Here is a 16,110-nt window from a genome sequence, read left to right on the forward strand (position 1 = left end):
TGTTTGTGAGCGACCTATTTTCAGCCATGAGTATAAACTCATATGTTTTGTTCTTTACACAAGTTAGGGTTCCTTTTAGTTTGGCTCAGGCCTTGCCAGTTTTTTTTTTTCCCATGGGCTCACAGGCCACACAGGACAGCCAAATTAGAGAGTTCCAGGTTCAATGTCTAAAAGCAAAAGGTGGAGAAGAAGACACTTAGCAATGATCATTGGCCTCCACATGTGTATTTTCAGGCACTCCGCTACACACACCTACATATATAACACACATGTATTCCCACACCTATGCAGATTATATAGGCAACAAATAAACAAGGACTGCAAAGCATACAGATTACATAATCTATAATTAGTGGTCATTGTTAGTATACACATGAAATGAAAATATAAATATTTTCTTTTGCAGTGCTGAGGAGTAAACCTAGGACCCCGTTGCATGCTAGACAGGTACTTTGCCACTGGGCTACCAGCCCCAAATAGAAATTCTTCAAAGATGAAATTTGTAAACATACATTTTTCTGATGGGTTTGCAATTGAACATTATATTCATGACAAAAGGATCCGTTTCTTTGGGTAAAGATTCCACCTACATAACTCATTTTCAAGAGGGTACACCGTAGCTGATGTGGGGTTGACGCATGTGGCTGGGACATGTGAGAACTCTGCACCGTTGGCTTGCGTTGCTTTGCAGATGAAACTTTTGTACAAATAAAGTCTGGAGGAGAAGATGATACATATGCGTGGGCTCTCTCTCTCCCTGTCTCTCATTTTTTTTTTTTTTTTTTTTAGATTTTGTTTTCCCTTGAGTCTGAAAAGGTGCTGGTTGAAGGTGTACAACAGAGAACACTCTCGTTTGAATCTGACGGTTTTAGACCTGAAAGATGACAGCAGGCTATTTAAAAGAGAGTGGGTAAAATCCTCCCACAGTTTTCTTTCTGTAGAGGGCGATCAGTCTAGGAAGCTGCGTAGGCATTCCCGCAGGATATGCTGAATGTTTACACTGCCAGGCCTTGTGCTTAACATTTAATTTCATAGCAGGAGATGTAAATAATAATTATCTTCGTTTGTAGATGAGGAAAAGTCTCAAGCTAATTTACCCCAGATCTAATAGTAGGATGTGGCCTTTACATTCAAATCTAGGTTTTCTGATTACAGTACCATGTTGAATCATACTGTGGTCTCTAATTTGTGCCCTTGCTCAGTCTCAACTTAGGTCTTAGTAACACCTTTTCCAACGCATGAAGAGTATTTCTACCTCTGCAAATAATGAGGTGATGAACACCCCATGCACAACTACACTGTCTTGTCCAGAAATATGTTCAGGAGAAATATCAAAATGTGCACTATCCCCTGGACAGTGGTTAACTCAGAAACACATGACTGGTCAAAGCACAGAGACTAGATGCTGTGTGAGAATGCTCTTGTACACTGTCAAGATTTGTCACTCATATTGGTTTAAAAAAACGCTGATTGGTTAGTAGTCAGGCAGGAAGTCTAAGTGGGGCAGCCAGATTAAGAGAATTCTGGGAAGAGGAAAGGCAGAGAGTCAGTCACCAGTAAGACGCAGGACCCTGTCAAGAAATCAGATATATAAGAATATTGCAGTCAAGAAATCAGGCTCTACAAGTAGGTAGACCTGGGGTCAAAACCCAGCCAAGGTATTGTCCAGCTGTTAAACAAATATGTTTTGTTTCTTTTTGCTTTTTGTTTCTCAAGACAAGGTTTCTCTGTGTAGTCCTGGCTGTCCTTGAACTAGCTCTGTAGACCAGGCCCAGCCTGGGACTCAGAGACTGCCTGCCTCTGCCTCCTGAGTGCTGGGGTTAAAGTATGTGTCACTACTATCTGGCTTAGTTTCATCCTTTGTAATACTGTTAATATTCACTACGTAGGCTTCTTGTGAAGATGAGACAGAGTAAATGCACATGCAGATGCTTGGATCATGGCAAATGCTTGGAGGATGGGAGCACTATCATTAGCTAGGCCATCTTAGATCATAAAGACTGATGTTATGTCTCTAGGCCTTTAACTCCACTGGGCATGGAGGCACAGTGTTATCAGCTGTTGGCATTTAATGGAGAGCAACTATAATAAAATGATGATGTAAAGTCAAAGTTAATAAAACTGAGATAGTTTAACACAATAAAATGTTTCTGGGGTTAGAATTGTAAAATTACAGAGCGAGAAGGGAGTTTAGAAGGAGACAACTTAATCTCTCAATTTTAGAGTCAAGACAAGGGAGGCCCAGACAAGCTGCCAGATCACTCTTCAATTCTTTCTCCCCGCCACAGTCCATTGCTACATGAATCTGATGCCCTCCAGGGTCACCTAAGATTGTGACTTGAGGCTTATCTGTCAGTCTCACGTGGGTGATGGGGTTACATACAAAAACTGAAAGAAAACTCCAAGTAATGCCTTCTAATAGAGAGAATGAATAAATAATGATTTAATGAGGGGGGTGGGATTAGGGAAATGACTCATTAGGTAAGGCTTCTTAAACAAACTCAAGGACATGAGTTCAATGTAAGAAGTCAGGTATGGCTGAATATGCCTATACCCCTCGCTTCGTGGGAAGCGAGATTGAAAGTTTGTTGGCATTTCGATGGCCAGCATAGCTCCAGGTCTAGTGAGAGAGCCTAACTCAGGAAAATAGGCTGGGAATGACAGATGAGGACAGCTGACATTATCATCTGGCCTCCATACTTTGGGTACAAGCCTTCCTCCCAAAAGCTCGTACACATAAAACATACCACACATATACATGCATGCATGTGTGTGCACCCACCCACACTCACACACACACCCTCAGAACCAGGAGGAGGGAAAAGAGACGTGCTTAAAAACTTGGGACATGGGGCTGGAGAGATGACTCAGTGGTTAAGAGCATTGCCTGCTCTTCCAAAGGTTCCGAGTTCAATTCCTAGCAACCACATGGTGGCTCACAACCATCTGTAATGATGTCTGGTGCCCTCTTCTGGCCTGCAGACATACACACAGACAGAATATTGTATATATAATAATAAATAAATTAATTAATTAAAAAAAACTTGGGACATACCTGTTCATGGAATGCTGAAGCCAATATCTGTTACTATTGTGGCAGACATTGGTCCCAGAGAATGAATTCATAATTTCAATAAAGAACAAAAAGATACAATGGGTTCCCTTTGAAAATAATTGCAAAATTACCATAAAAATACACAGAGGAGTTTTGTTGTCTTGCCACGTTTAAACTTTGTGAGGGGAACTGTGGAGGATGACGAGCTAGCCTCCATGACAGACCTTTGATGAAGGCAAGCTTGGGTGGAGGCGCCAAGCTTAGGGCTTAATGGTTGCTAGATTTTTTGATTCTTTTTATCCCTTTACTCTCTTTGTCTCTAGCTAATTATTATACACAGACAAATACGATTATCAAATTTTAATTGCACCGTCACAGACTCTGTACAAATGATCATAATAAAGTAGCATTTGCAATCTGCTTTGGTAATTTTGGGCTGTAGCTGCGCCTTAATTTGTATAAGTGAAATGCATTTTATTTGTCTTCAAAGAAGTTATTATTCTGCCCAACCCCCCCCCCCCGTTTAGAATTTTTATTCCAGTAGTGCTTTCCTAGAAGTTTTGTGGATTCATAAAAATACAAGAACACATTCTGTTTTCAGTATCTTATACTCAAAATGCTTTATAATTTAAGCCAATGGTTTGCTACATTTCATTATTTCAACAAAATTCCCAAAGAATCTACTGTATTCTAGACACAGTAGTAGAACCTGAGTATTGGAGACACAGAGGTGAATAACTCCTGTCCTTACCTCAGTAGAGCTAGAGTCTAATGAGATCTTCTTATCTTCTTGGCACTAATTGCAATCTATTTAATAACAGTCAATAACTTTCCAGGCTTACTTCTCTCTCTTTTTTCAACTTCTAGATCCATGCATATTCAAAACCATATTAGACAACTCTCCTGTTTTAAAGGCTTTTCACATGAGCACGTCCTGACCTGAGGTTGTCATCTTTGTCACGTAGTGGGTCTTCATCCATTGTCACATAGTGGGTCTTCATTCAAACACTCCAGTTATAAAAATAGTGCTTACGACTATCAGAATCTAGACATTTGGGTTGGAGTTCTCTGTCACTGCCTATTCTCAAGTGCTCTCCCCCCACCCCCCACAAGTCAGTAAAATTCTTGTGAGCAGTAAAGAAAAGTCCCACAGTTCTTCAGTTTTCCAGCCCACCACCATCCTGCACTTGGTTCTAGGTGGGTCCTAATTGGTTTCTTTTTCTCTTAAAAACAACCACAGGGACCTCTCAGAAAAGGAAAGTCTCACCATGTCACCCTCATCCGAAAAACCACAGAAGCCTTCCCATTGTTTAAGCACTAATTACCTTAACCAAATCTTCTGCAGAATCCACCACTCAACATCCGTACTTCTCCATCCTACTAATGTCTTGCCAATTTCCCGCATTTCTCCATTTGCAATGAGCGTCTGTCACCCAGAAGATGGACCTCTACCAGTGTACCCTCGTATCTAGGTCCTTCACGGGATACAGCTTTCCTTTCCTGAAATGCCCTTGACACCTAAAGGATGGCTCCCCTCCTTTGGGAACGGGAAGCCTTCGCTGACCCTCAGAGTTGCATTAAACACCCCCCCCCAAATACACAAAGACTTTCATTTTGCCTCTGGAGGAGTGGGACACACCCTGTCTAGATCCTCAACATGCAGCTCACGAAACCAGTGTGTAGCTGTGGGGTCTCAAATGCTAGTCTTACCCTGGCTCTGCATATTCGTTAAGCTTCAAAGTCCTCCATGATGCGCTAGGCCAGTGGTTCTCAACCTTCCTAATGCTGCGACCCTTTAATGCGGTTCCTCATGTTGTGGTGACCCCCAACCATAGAATTATTTTCATTGCTACTTCATAACTCTAATTTTACTTCTGCTGAAAATCATAATGTTGATATCTGTGTTTTCTGATGGTCTCAGGTTACCCCCAAGGCAGCTGTGACCCACAAGTTGAGGTCTCTGCTCTATGCCCTCTTGTGTCTTCAACATTTCAGAATCCTCAGTAAAGAAACAGATGAAAGTAGGAAAATGCCTCCATGAACAACCAACAAACTGAACAATAATATACAAGTCAAACAAAGCATCTAGGCATCAGATGGGAAAAGCTGGGTGCTTCTAGAAAAACTACCACCTTTCTAGAGATGAAAAAGCAGGATTTGGGTGCAAGTGGGGTGCAAACTGGCAGTTTTGGGGTAAGAGGAATGCATGAGGAAGCCTTTAAGATAAAACATTAGGATGTAATAAGAATGTTACAGAGGGAGAGGACTGCATAGCAGTGACCGTTTTAAAGCCATTTTAAGGACTGGCCTGGCATGAGTAGGAACTTCCTGTGTTACTATTCTTTGTGCTGTGTGCACCTGATTCCCATTGGAACTGCTTAGTTACAGGGTCAGCATAGGGCCCCCAAAGCTCCTTCTTTGATACGGCAGGCATTCTACAAATGTTGGATATGTTAATCAACACCAAAGTTGCAAAGAGCAATTTTATTTGGAAGGAAAACTTGCCATAGAAACAAGAGAACATGCCGTTGGGATGGAGCTTGTCATTCACGGTGGGGACCAGCTTTCTAAGTAAGCCACCCTGCTAATTGTACTACATAGCAATCAGCCCAGCACCGGGACCTGGTGTGACGGACACATTGAGCTTGTTCAACCAATTTATCGAGAATCAGAAAGCAATTGAGAAGCTCAGTTGGAAGGGATTGAAGGCTGCCGCGTGAACTCCACAGACCAGGTTTCAAGGCAAATTGAGCTGAAATATCCATTTATCCTATCAGCACAGTTTCTGGAATTAACCGTGGGCCAAGGGGAGACTTTTGTATCTTGAACCAATGGCAGGATTTGTTGTAAGGCTAGGGGGTTCAGGTAATTTTTACTGTGTGGTCATTTGTTATTTTTATTGTTCATAATTTTCACTAGAAAAATATTGTGTTACTCTGCATGCGGTTTGACAGTTCTGGAAAAGGCCCCATGCGTTCTAAGGTTGAGTAGATCCTGACATGATAAAAAAAAAAAAAAACCTCTGCTCTCAAGAAGGACTTGTCCACAGTGGAGTGTGTGTGAACTCACCTGTGTGTGTTCACCAGGGACTGGGGTTACTGGCCCAGGCTGAGTAAGGCCCAAAATGAAGGCTGAAGCAGACCGTGGCCGCTGCTTTGGAAATCTAACATGAATCACCATATACCTGCCCTCAGCAATCACTTTCCGTAAATGGCTTAGTAATGGGTGGATTCACTTCCGAAGCAATATCTAAAACCTATTAACTGAAACCGTATGAAAGAGAAAGACTCTGTAGTCCTATTTTTGTGATGTTCATTTCTAGGTGAACCTTAAATCCCCGCAGCAACAGGAGGATTATCACTGTTGCTTGCTTGGGATGCAGATGTGGAAAATAAACGCTGGTTCTACAGGCCTGATGTGGACTCTGCCTATTGGCGTATCTGGAACGTGCCCACAGAATCCTCAGTGTTTCCACTTATTCCTAGTGCTCTCCCCAGTTTGTCTTTGTGGCATTTCAACGCTAGCTGGAAAGGTGCTGTACATCCCTCTAGAACAGGAAGAACCAGGTACCCAAGCTACAGCTCAATTATGTGAAGGTTGAGATTCAATTAACCATTTCTGATAATTGTATCTACTTGGTCTATATCCAGTACTGCTGGCAGAAAAATGCTCTCTCAGTTTCTTTCCAAATGTAAAGTTGGAAGATTTCCCCAGCTCTCTCTTTATGCGTGGCCTTTACATTCGAAGGAAAAAGAGGTCTTAAAATTTGCATTGTTCTGTAGCAAAATTTCTCCTCCTAAGAAACGCAGAGAACTTTTTAGACTACCAGAAACTGCAATATTTCAGTTGACTTTTTTTTTTTTTGGTTGACGATTAGAGCTATTTTTGTATTGTCAATTTAGGGCATCAATTTTCAAAAGATGTGTTTATTTTACTTAATGTGCATGTGTAGTTTTTCTGCATGCATGCATGTGTACTATATATATCTTTGACGCTCTTAGAGGTCAGATGAGGGCATAAGGGTCCCTGGAGCTGGACTTATGGATGACTGTGAGACACCATGTAGTGTTGGAAACCAAACCTGGGGCCTCTACCAGAGCACTAGTTCCCTAAACTACTGAGCCACCTCTCCATCCCTCTGGCGTTAATTCTAATTCAGGATAATGTCTCTCCATTGGTACCCAGGGTTGAAATAAGAAGCCCTGTGATGTTAAGGGTAACAGTCTCAATTTTGCTGCTTGCGTCAGATTTATGATCGAAGACACCAGAGTATTATACAAATGAAACCTTGGTTTGAAACTTGGTAGTTAAAATGTTTTGGTAATACATTGGCAGAAGTAACCGTAGTTACTGGACCTGGATCAAGAGGCAGCTCATATCATGGGGCTGATTCCAGACACATGCTTATGGTAACACACTCAAAGGGTTTCTAGGTAAAAGAACATAGTTTCCCTCTGCGTAGATTTAATCCTAAAAAGTCACAAGCCCAAAAGGTGAACCGTTGAAAGATGAGAACCCCTGGAGATTTTCATTAAAAAAATCTTAATTCTGGATTATTAAAACCCCAAGTGTTGAAACCCTGACACTAAGATTCTCTCAAGATTTTTGTAGTTTTGATTGTAGTTTTCACTGTGGGAAAATGTTATATGAGGGATATATAAAAGCTAATTGTGGGCAGGGTTAATGCATTTTTTTTTTGGCTGTATACAGGATAGTTGTCACTATGGTTATTCAGTTGTCATAATTCTGCCCCTTCATACATAAAGTGCTGTTTGCCTTGAGACGAAACAGCAAAAAGCTACATCGTATCAGAAAATCAAAGTAATTAAAAAGCATATTCTTCACATTGGCTAATGATGGCATTCTCATCCATTTAAAAACATCGTATTTTATTTTTCAAAGTTGTGCAAAATGGATGCCTGAGTCTGGGTTTGTGCGTGCAAGTGTCGATAATTCTTTTTTGTCATGTTTATGATATTTCAAACATAAACACAAATGAAAGTGGGGCTGGGGAGAAGGCTTGGTCCCTATGGTGCTCGTGGTGTAAGCTTGAGGACCTGAATTTGGATCCCCGGAGGCCACATGAAAAGCTGGGTGCAGAGGTCTGTGCCTGCAATGCCAGAGCAGAGAAGGTAGGGGAAACAGGCAGATTCCTGCTGTCTGGGCAACCAGTCTTACTAAACTAGAGAACTCTGGGCTCAGGGAGAGACCCTGCTCTAAAAATAAGATGGAGAGATACTGAGGAAGATTCCAGCTGTCTGCCTCTGCCTTCCCACACCTGCATTCCTCTGTGCACACACCCATATAACCATGTACACATACCATACACATAAACAATACTACATACACACACAACAGAAGAAGAAAAAAATGAAGTTTTTTTTCTACTATTGTATTTTTGGGATTTTGATCTTTTTGGGTTTTAGCATTTAGGATTACGGTGTTTGGGATCCTGTCATCCAGAATTATGACCCAAACTCCATTTTTCTTCTAAGATTCTGAGTTCTCAAAGATTTAGCACCTGCACTAAGCACTTTCTTCTTTGAGTTTATCATCCACCATTTAAACTTAGAGTTCTTAACAACTTCATGGCGGCCTCACCGGAAGGGACATAATGCATGCAACAACTAAAGAAAATCAAGGGGATAAAAATTGGAAAGGAAGAAGTCAAAGTATCTTCATTTGTAGCTATTGCAACAGTATATATAAATGATGTAAAGGGTCTACTGGTAAACTCCTACAGCTGATAAACACCTTCAGCAATGAGATTGGATAGAAAACTGACTCACGAGACCAGTAGCCTTCTTATGTACAAATGAGAAATGGGCTGAGAAAGAAATAGGAAATATCTTGGGCTAACTCTAACCAAGCGAGTGAAAGGTTTGTAAGGTAAAACAGTTAAGAAAAAAGCAATTGAAGAAGATGGAAAGACCGCCCATGCTCATGGATTGGTAGGGTTAGTATCGTGAAAATGAATGCACTACTGAAAGCAATCTAAAAATTCAATGCAATATCTGTCAAATTCCAACATAATTCTTCAGAGCTCATGAAAGGAAAATTTTTAGATTCATAGGAAAATATAAAAATCTAGGATAGTAAAAAAAAAAGGAAAAAAATCCTGAATAATAAAAGAACTGCTGAAGGTATCATCATCATCATCCCTGACCCCAAATTGTACTACAGAGCGATCAGAGCTATAATAATAATAATAACATGGTATTGGCACAAAACAGAGACACCGATCAATGGAATCAAATTGAAGATCCAGGCATATATTCATACACCAAAGACACCCGATTTTTGATTTAAAAAAGGCAGAAATATGCAATGGAAAAGAGAAAGCATCTTTAATAAATGTTGCTTGTCAAACTGCATGGCTTCATGTAGAAGAATCCAAAAAGATCCATATTTATCATCAGATACAAAACTCAGCTCCAAATGAACCAAAGACCCCAACATAAAACTGAATATGCTGAACATGATAGGCGAGAAAGTAGAGAATATTGTTGACCTCATTGGCACAGGAAAAGTCTTTCTGAGCAGAACACCAATAGCACATGCACTAAGAACAACAATTCATAAATGGGACCTCTGGGGCTGGAGAGATGGCTCAGAGGTTGAGAGCACTGTCTGCTCTTCCAGATGACCTGAATTCAGTTCCCAGTGTCCATGTGGCGTATCACACCTGCCTGTAACTCCAGTTTCAGGGTTTCTGACACCCTCACATGGATGTACATGTAGGCAAAACACCAATGAACATAAAATAAAAATAAATTATTAATAAACGAGACCTCATGAAACTGAAAAACCTAGGCATAACAAAGGACATCGTTGTTAGGACAAAGTGGTATCCTGCATAATGGGAAAATATTTTGCCAACCACACATCTGATCAAGGGTCAATAAACAAAATATATAAAGACTTAAAAAAAAACTAGACATCGTGAAAAGAAATAACCTTATTAAAAATGGAGTAAAGATCTAAACGTAGAATTCTCAAAAGAAGAAACTCAAATGGCTGAGAAACACTTAAAAGAAATTTTCAACATTTTTAGTCAACTACTTTGAGGTTTCATCTGTACCACTCAGAATGGCAAAGACTAACAAAACAAAGGACAGCTCATTCTGTGAAGGATGAGGGGAACACTCATCCATTGCTGGTGAGACAGCAAACTTGCAAGTCAATATGCAAATCAGTGTGGCAGTTGCTCAGGAAGCTGGGAATTAAGCTTCATCTATTCTCCTCTTGGCCATATACCCAAAAGATGTTCCATCCTACCACAGAGCCACTTGCTCAAGCATGTTCTTTACAGTTATAGCCACAATAGCCAGAAGTGGGAAACAACCTAGACGTCCCTCAACAGACAAATGTGGTACATTTATACATTGCAGTTTTACTTAGATGTTAAAAAGAATGAAATCATGAAATGGTAAACGGATGGAAGTAGAAAAAAAAAATCCTAAGTAAGTTAGCCCAGATCCAGAAAGACAAATACAATATGAATCAACTTATATGTGCATATTCGCTACTAAGTCAACAATAAGCAGGCTACCATCCTTAGAGCCACAGAGGTCTGATATAGAGTAAAGATTTGGGGGAGGGGCAGATAAATATCTCTAGGAAAGGGAAATTGAATAGTTATTGATGGGAGGGAATGGAAGGATCAAGTATGAAGGGGAGGGAAGAGGAGGATGAGGGAGAGAATATGGGGAGTGACAGCTAAAATGGGCATTTGAGAAGTAGTATGGAATCCTAATAGAGTAGATGTAGTAATAGGGGCGGCAGGGCTGCGTTCTCAGCACCCCCGGCCGCCTGCCCGGCTAGCTTATGCCCAAAATAATTACACAGACACTGTATTCTTTTAATCACTGCTTGGCCCTTTAGCCCTAGCCCTTACTGGCTAATCCTGTTATCCCGATCAACCCATCTCTAATAATCTGTGAGAACCGGTCTTACCGGGAAGATTCTAGCCTAGTCCATCCTGGGTCGGAGCTTCATAGCGTGCGTCTGCCCAGGAGCCAGGAGCATGGCGTCTCTCTCTGAGGCGTCTCTCTCTGGCGTCTGCTCCCGAGAGAGCTGTGGAGTCTCTGACCTCACTTCCTCTTCCTCCCAGCGTTCTGATCTGTTTACTCCTCCCACCTATCCTCTAACCAATAAAATGGGCCAGGGCAGTTCCTTTATTAGCCAATGACCTTCCTCCATCAAGTAGAAGCTTTAAATATATATTGTCAGCTAAATAAAATTACCAGATAACAAGGGAGAGAGAGCCCCAACTGGACATCTCTTGTCACTAAATGAAGCTTCCAGTACTGGGAATGAATTACATCTAATTGGTGAGTTGTTGGCCTACGTAGTTCCATGAGAACCCCAAACAACCCAGGCTGTTGCCAAGTCTATAGGTTGCTCTCCGTAAACTGATGGAAAGGCTTTATTTCTGAAGACAACACTTACACAACTCATTGAACATGGAGAAGTCAAGCTGGTGCCTACCTAGAGCCTTTACCCCTACAGGCTTGTGTTTTTGATACCAGAAGGTATTCTGCACACTACCAAAGGAGAAATGTAAACACCAACCCAGCTGCAAACCCTGTCTACAAGATATGCTGGTGTAATAGTGGCACAAAGCTTGTGGGAGTAACCAACCACTATCTGATTTGACTTAAGCCTCAATCTATAAGATGGAACCCACACCCAATGGTGCTTGGTGACGAAGCACTTGAAACTAGATAGCATCCATTCATCCATCCGTCCATCCACCCACCCACTCACCCACCCTTCCATCTATCATTTACTACTTACCCCCCAAGTTCTTTGAGTCAAGAGGTCAAGACCAGCTTCAGCTATATAGCAAGTTCAAAGCCAGCCTGGGCTGCTTGATATTCCATCTTAAAACATTAAATTTATGTGTGTTGAGTGTGTGTGTGCGTGTATATGGAGAGAGATAAAGATAGATAATAGCTAGGTATATAGATAGATAGACAGACAGATAGGTAGAAAGATAGAATGAGGGTGAACTCTTTGTCTCCTTACTCCCAACTACCTAGTTACAGGCAAACTGCTCTGTTACTGAGGACAAATAAGGCCAACTGTGAAGTCACAAAATTTGCATCTTGTCTGTCTTCCCTTCGAAGCCAGGGGAAGCCCACCCTGATACCTGCTGCTGTCTTCAATCTGGACGGCTCTCCCTGTTGTATAGCGAGGCTGAAATCAATTATCTTCTTCCATCCTCTTAGGCCTTTGCAAAAGTATTGGCTGTATTAGAAACCCTCCTGGGGAATCCCTCCCCTCTTCATAACACATATTTGCCAATAAATGCTCTCAAGTTTAAAAGTAATTCTCTAGGGATAAAATCACCTTCCCACAGGCTTGAAGAATGGAGAGGGTTGTAATGTAAGTTTATTACGACTTCCTACACTGGTACTCTGAGAATTAGCCAGGGGATTAGAGGAAACAGCTCACCAAAAGCATCTTCTGGGCAGCACTGACTACCGTGCAAGTGTTTCCGGCATTTTGTCAGATCGTATCCCTGGCTTAATAAAATAGCCAGTTAGGTTTATAATTAGTTTGCATTCTTTTATTGGGACATTTTTCCATGTTGGTCTTAAAAGTAAATAAAGTAGCTATATTTTTTCTCAATATCAAATATTTTTACCCATCTTGCTTCCAATATATATGCATAATAACTACCTTCTGAAATTACTTTATTTAATCCAAGTGTTTTTAGAGACAGTTTCATTATATATCCTAGGCTGTCCTTCAACTTGTGACCCACAGCCTCAGCCTCCCAAGTGTTGGAACTGCAAGTATGAGCCCCCATGCCTGGCCAATCAGAACTCTACAAAATAGTCAGTTATACTTGAAATGAAGAAGGTGATTGCCAATCATACATACTTTAGTGTGAATCGGACTCCGTAGATTGCTTTTCTTCCATTTGGAAGACATAATTTTCAGTGTGGAAATGGGACTTTGTAACAGAGTTGTGTACCAAGGGGGAGATGAGGACAGGTTGAGAGAGCTCAGGTGTGGGCGCGGATGCTGTTGTGAAGTCAAATCACTGGGTACTCAGGAAACCGCATATGTAAGCCACATGCTCAAAGAGATGAGCTGTACGTTAAAGGCTGATAAGATTCTTCAAAATGTCCCCACCCCTATTCCTAGAGCTCTCAAGGTTTTGTGAAATAGCTAGGGGAAGAAATAGGTGTCTGGAAAGGTCTGCTGAAAGCTGAGGGTTTTTTTACGCAGAGACAGATGGGCAGTAAGAACTCTGCTCAGAAGAGGTAGCTGGAGGCGTGTCTACAGCACAGCGGAGCAGGTTCCTGGTGTGGAAAGTCCCCTGGCTACCCCATTTCTCTGACACTGGGGAGCTCCAGGTCAGGTGAAGCCTGCAGAAGTATCTAGAAGTTGTCAATTAGGCCATCTATTGACGGTTGATGTATACACTCTTGGGGCATGGAGGCAGGAGGTTCAAGAGTTCTAGATCATCCTTAGCTACATAGTGAATTCGGATCTAGCCTGGGATACAAAAACAATTTATCTTAACCAATATATTCTAACACACATAAGTATCTGGGAGATTAGGCTCAGATTTAGAATTTTGACACTCCTTGGATTTTCCCCAGAGCATGGTGCAGCCGGGAGGAAGATCTAGCTCCATTCATCTTGTAGACTGCTTTCTCTCCTCACTTCTGCACCCCAGGGCTATGTGAGCATGCACGTCGACACCCTCAATCCCCTACTACACCTGCAAGTTCTGTCTAGATTCTTCCTTAGGCTTCTGAGTGCGCATACTCGTGGCAGAGTCTGACTTTGGGGAAAACTGGTAGGGCTCACAAAGGGCCTTTGTGAGCTAAGAAATTAGGCTGAGGTCACTGAGTAGAGAGAATTCTAGGGTGTCTCCCCCCTTACCTACCTGTAGACAGACACTCCTAGACACACCCAGAACTTTGTCTCTTACGTGTTTCTAAATCCAATCAAGTTGGCAATAATGGGGAAGTCTACCTGCTAAAGGGATATTCACCTGAAGACTTGGCATTTCAGAGAAACTTTACTGTTTGTTCACGAGATCAGTAGAAAACAAAAAGTTTCTCTGTGCCAGGCTGCTAATATCCTATGTTGAGAAATAACCCCACAATGGGGAACTGCTTAAACATTCATTCTAACAGTGACACAGACATTCTGAAGTGCGTGATGAATTGAATGTGCTAAATAATAATTAGCTATGACTTGAATAGGAGATATTTAAAGACATGAGCAGAACAGGCCTGTTTATAGGCAGAATAATTTAGTAATGAGTAATCGAGTGTTCTTGTCTACCGATGCAGAGGGAGCTTAGGAAGAGTATTCTTGTTAGGAAAAAAATATTTTTAAGGAGAAAAACTGTAGAGGATCAATCCTTCTAGAACCTTCCATAGCAAAGAAAAACTTTCCATCATAAACATCAGCACACTGTTCTTTGCCTAGCCACAGCTACACGCTTTCTGACATGGGTAAAGGCAGGCAGCCTCCACAGCTCTGCAGACACGGTTTTATTGCCAGGTAGGAAGTACTTCTCTTCCTGCTGTTCCACGGAGAACGTTTGTGCCGGCATCTACTGACTGCTACCTGAAGTCGGGGCTGTTTCTGAGTGGTCCTCACCAGAGCTGAGAAAACATCTCGTCTTGCCCCAGATTATGGCTTCCAAACCGGTTCACGCAGGCCCAGAGAGCAGATCCCTGGCTTTGCGTAGCACAGTCCCGGAAGACTGTGTGGTGACGCACGCTGTGCGTCTCCGGTGCACAATAACTGTTCTTAGAGTGTGAGAAGCAAAGAGCATAATTTGACTCACGCTTGAGCTAATCGTCTCATTGTCTCCTTTGGGGATGGCATGCTGGCAGCGTCACGAGTGTTTCGGGACGCGTTGGCACGCGTGCACAGCTGGGCTTTTGTTCCTCCGCGGAGCTTTATTTATGTATGCTTTGTCCTCTTCTTATTGTTAGTCACGGCAAACATGGGGTTTTGCAGAAGAGAAAGAAGCTTGCCCTGCAGTCTTCCCATCTTTGTCGGGAAAGGTGCAAGTGTGTTGGAGCCGAAGGTCCGCGTGTCTGCCCTGGTTTCTCTACAGATACACAACAGCAGCCTTTCTAGACCTGAAAGCCCTGCTTCCCACCCTCTGAGCACAAGTTCATGCCTGTGTCCTGCACTCTGTTCTTGGGCCGTCTGGTCTGATGCTATTTCTTCATGAATCATTACTGGTTAGAGCTAGGCCCGTATGTTCACGAGGTTTGTCCCTTGGACCCAGGTACTCCAGCTCCATATCATAATAGGAAGTGGCTTAGTTCTTGGGTCTGTATTTTTCTTGGTATGCTGATCAGTGAATTTGTTATGTAATCTACACTTCCCTCTTTCGCCTATTGTCAAATAAAATCCATTTCTTTTTTTCGGGGCTTAGATCTTCTGAGTGCTTGCTGGATGCGTGGATCTTGGGTCCATATTTAACACAACAGACCAAGGTCTTGCCTTGTGTAGAACAGTCTCTTAGTAAGTAAATGTTTGAACTTGAACTTTCAAAAAATGTTTGCATTGCAAACTTTGAGGTCTAGTTCCCTGCTGGATGTGCCAGGCACAGACAAGGGCAATGAGTTCCTTTAGAGCACTTCTGTACCTGGGATGTGCTTCCAAGGTTTTCTCCACCCAATGAGAGCAACTTAGCTTAGTATCCCTTCCCCGACCCTTCCCTCCTCAGACTGAGATCACTGATTACGCCTTGTTCTAGGTCATAACATAAGCGTGTCTGATTTTACAGACATTTGAAAATTAGATTTTGTGCATATAGAAAGCGAATGGAAGGGGGGGGGGAGAGTGAATTTGCCACACGAATCGAGCATATGTGTTAGCTGGCAGAGGGTTTGCTGAGGGTTTAGATTTGGGACTGACTTTGATGGAGTAAGGAAACATCCTTGCCAGACAGAGAGGTTGTTTTAGGTAGGTTGAATAACTGTCTGGAAATGGTTGAGAAGATGCTCTCACACCCCCAGGGAGTAGGAGAGGGCTGCACAGCCAAGGTCCTGAGAATAGGA

The 16,110-nt window shown here is 42.1% G+C and overlaps 1 protein-coding gene across 1 annotated transcript in view; it reads right to left on the minus strand.

Moving 5' to 3' along the window:
* LOC121452801 (IQCJ-SCHIP1 readthrough transcript protein) overlaps window positions 1-16,110 on the minus strand; it is a 642,993-nt gene that overhangs the window by 182,200 nt on the left and 444,683 nt on the right. The gene's annotated exons all lie outside the window — the stretch shown is intronic.

The sequence above is a fragment of the Microtus oregoni genome, unplaced genomic scaffold, assembly GCF_018167655.1.
Source record: "Microtus oregoni isolate MIOR12 unplaced genomic scaffold, Mior012 000010F_ref0000083, whole genome shotgun sequence".
Lineage (NCBI taxonomy): Eukaryota > Metazoa > Chordata > Mammalia > Rodentia > Cricetidae > Microtus > Microtus oregoni.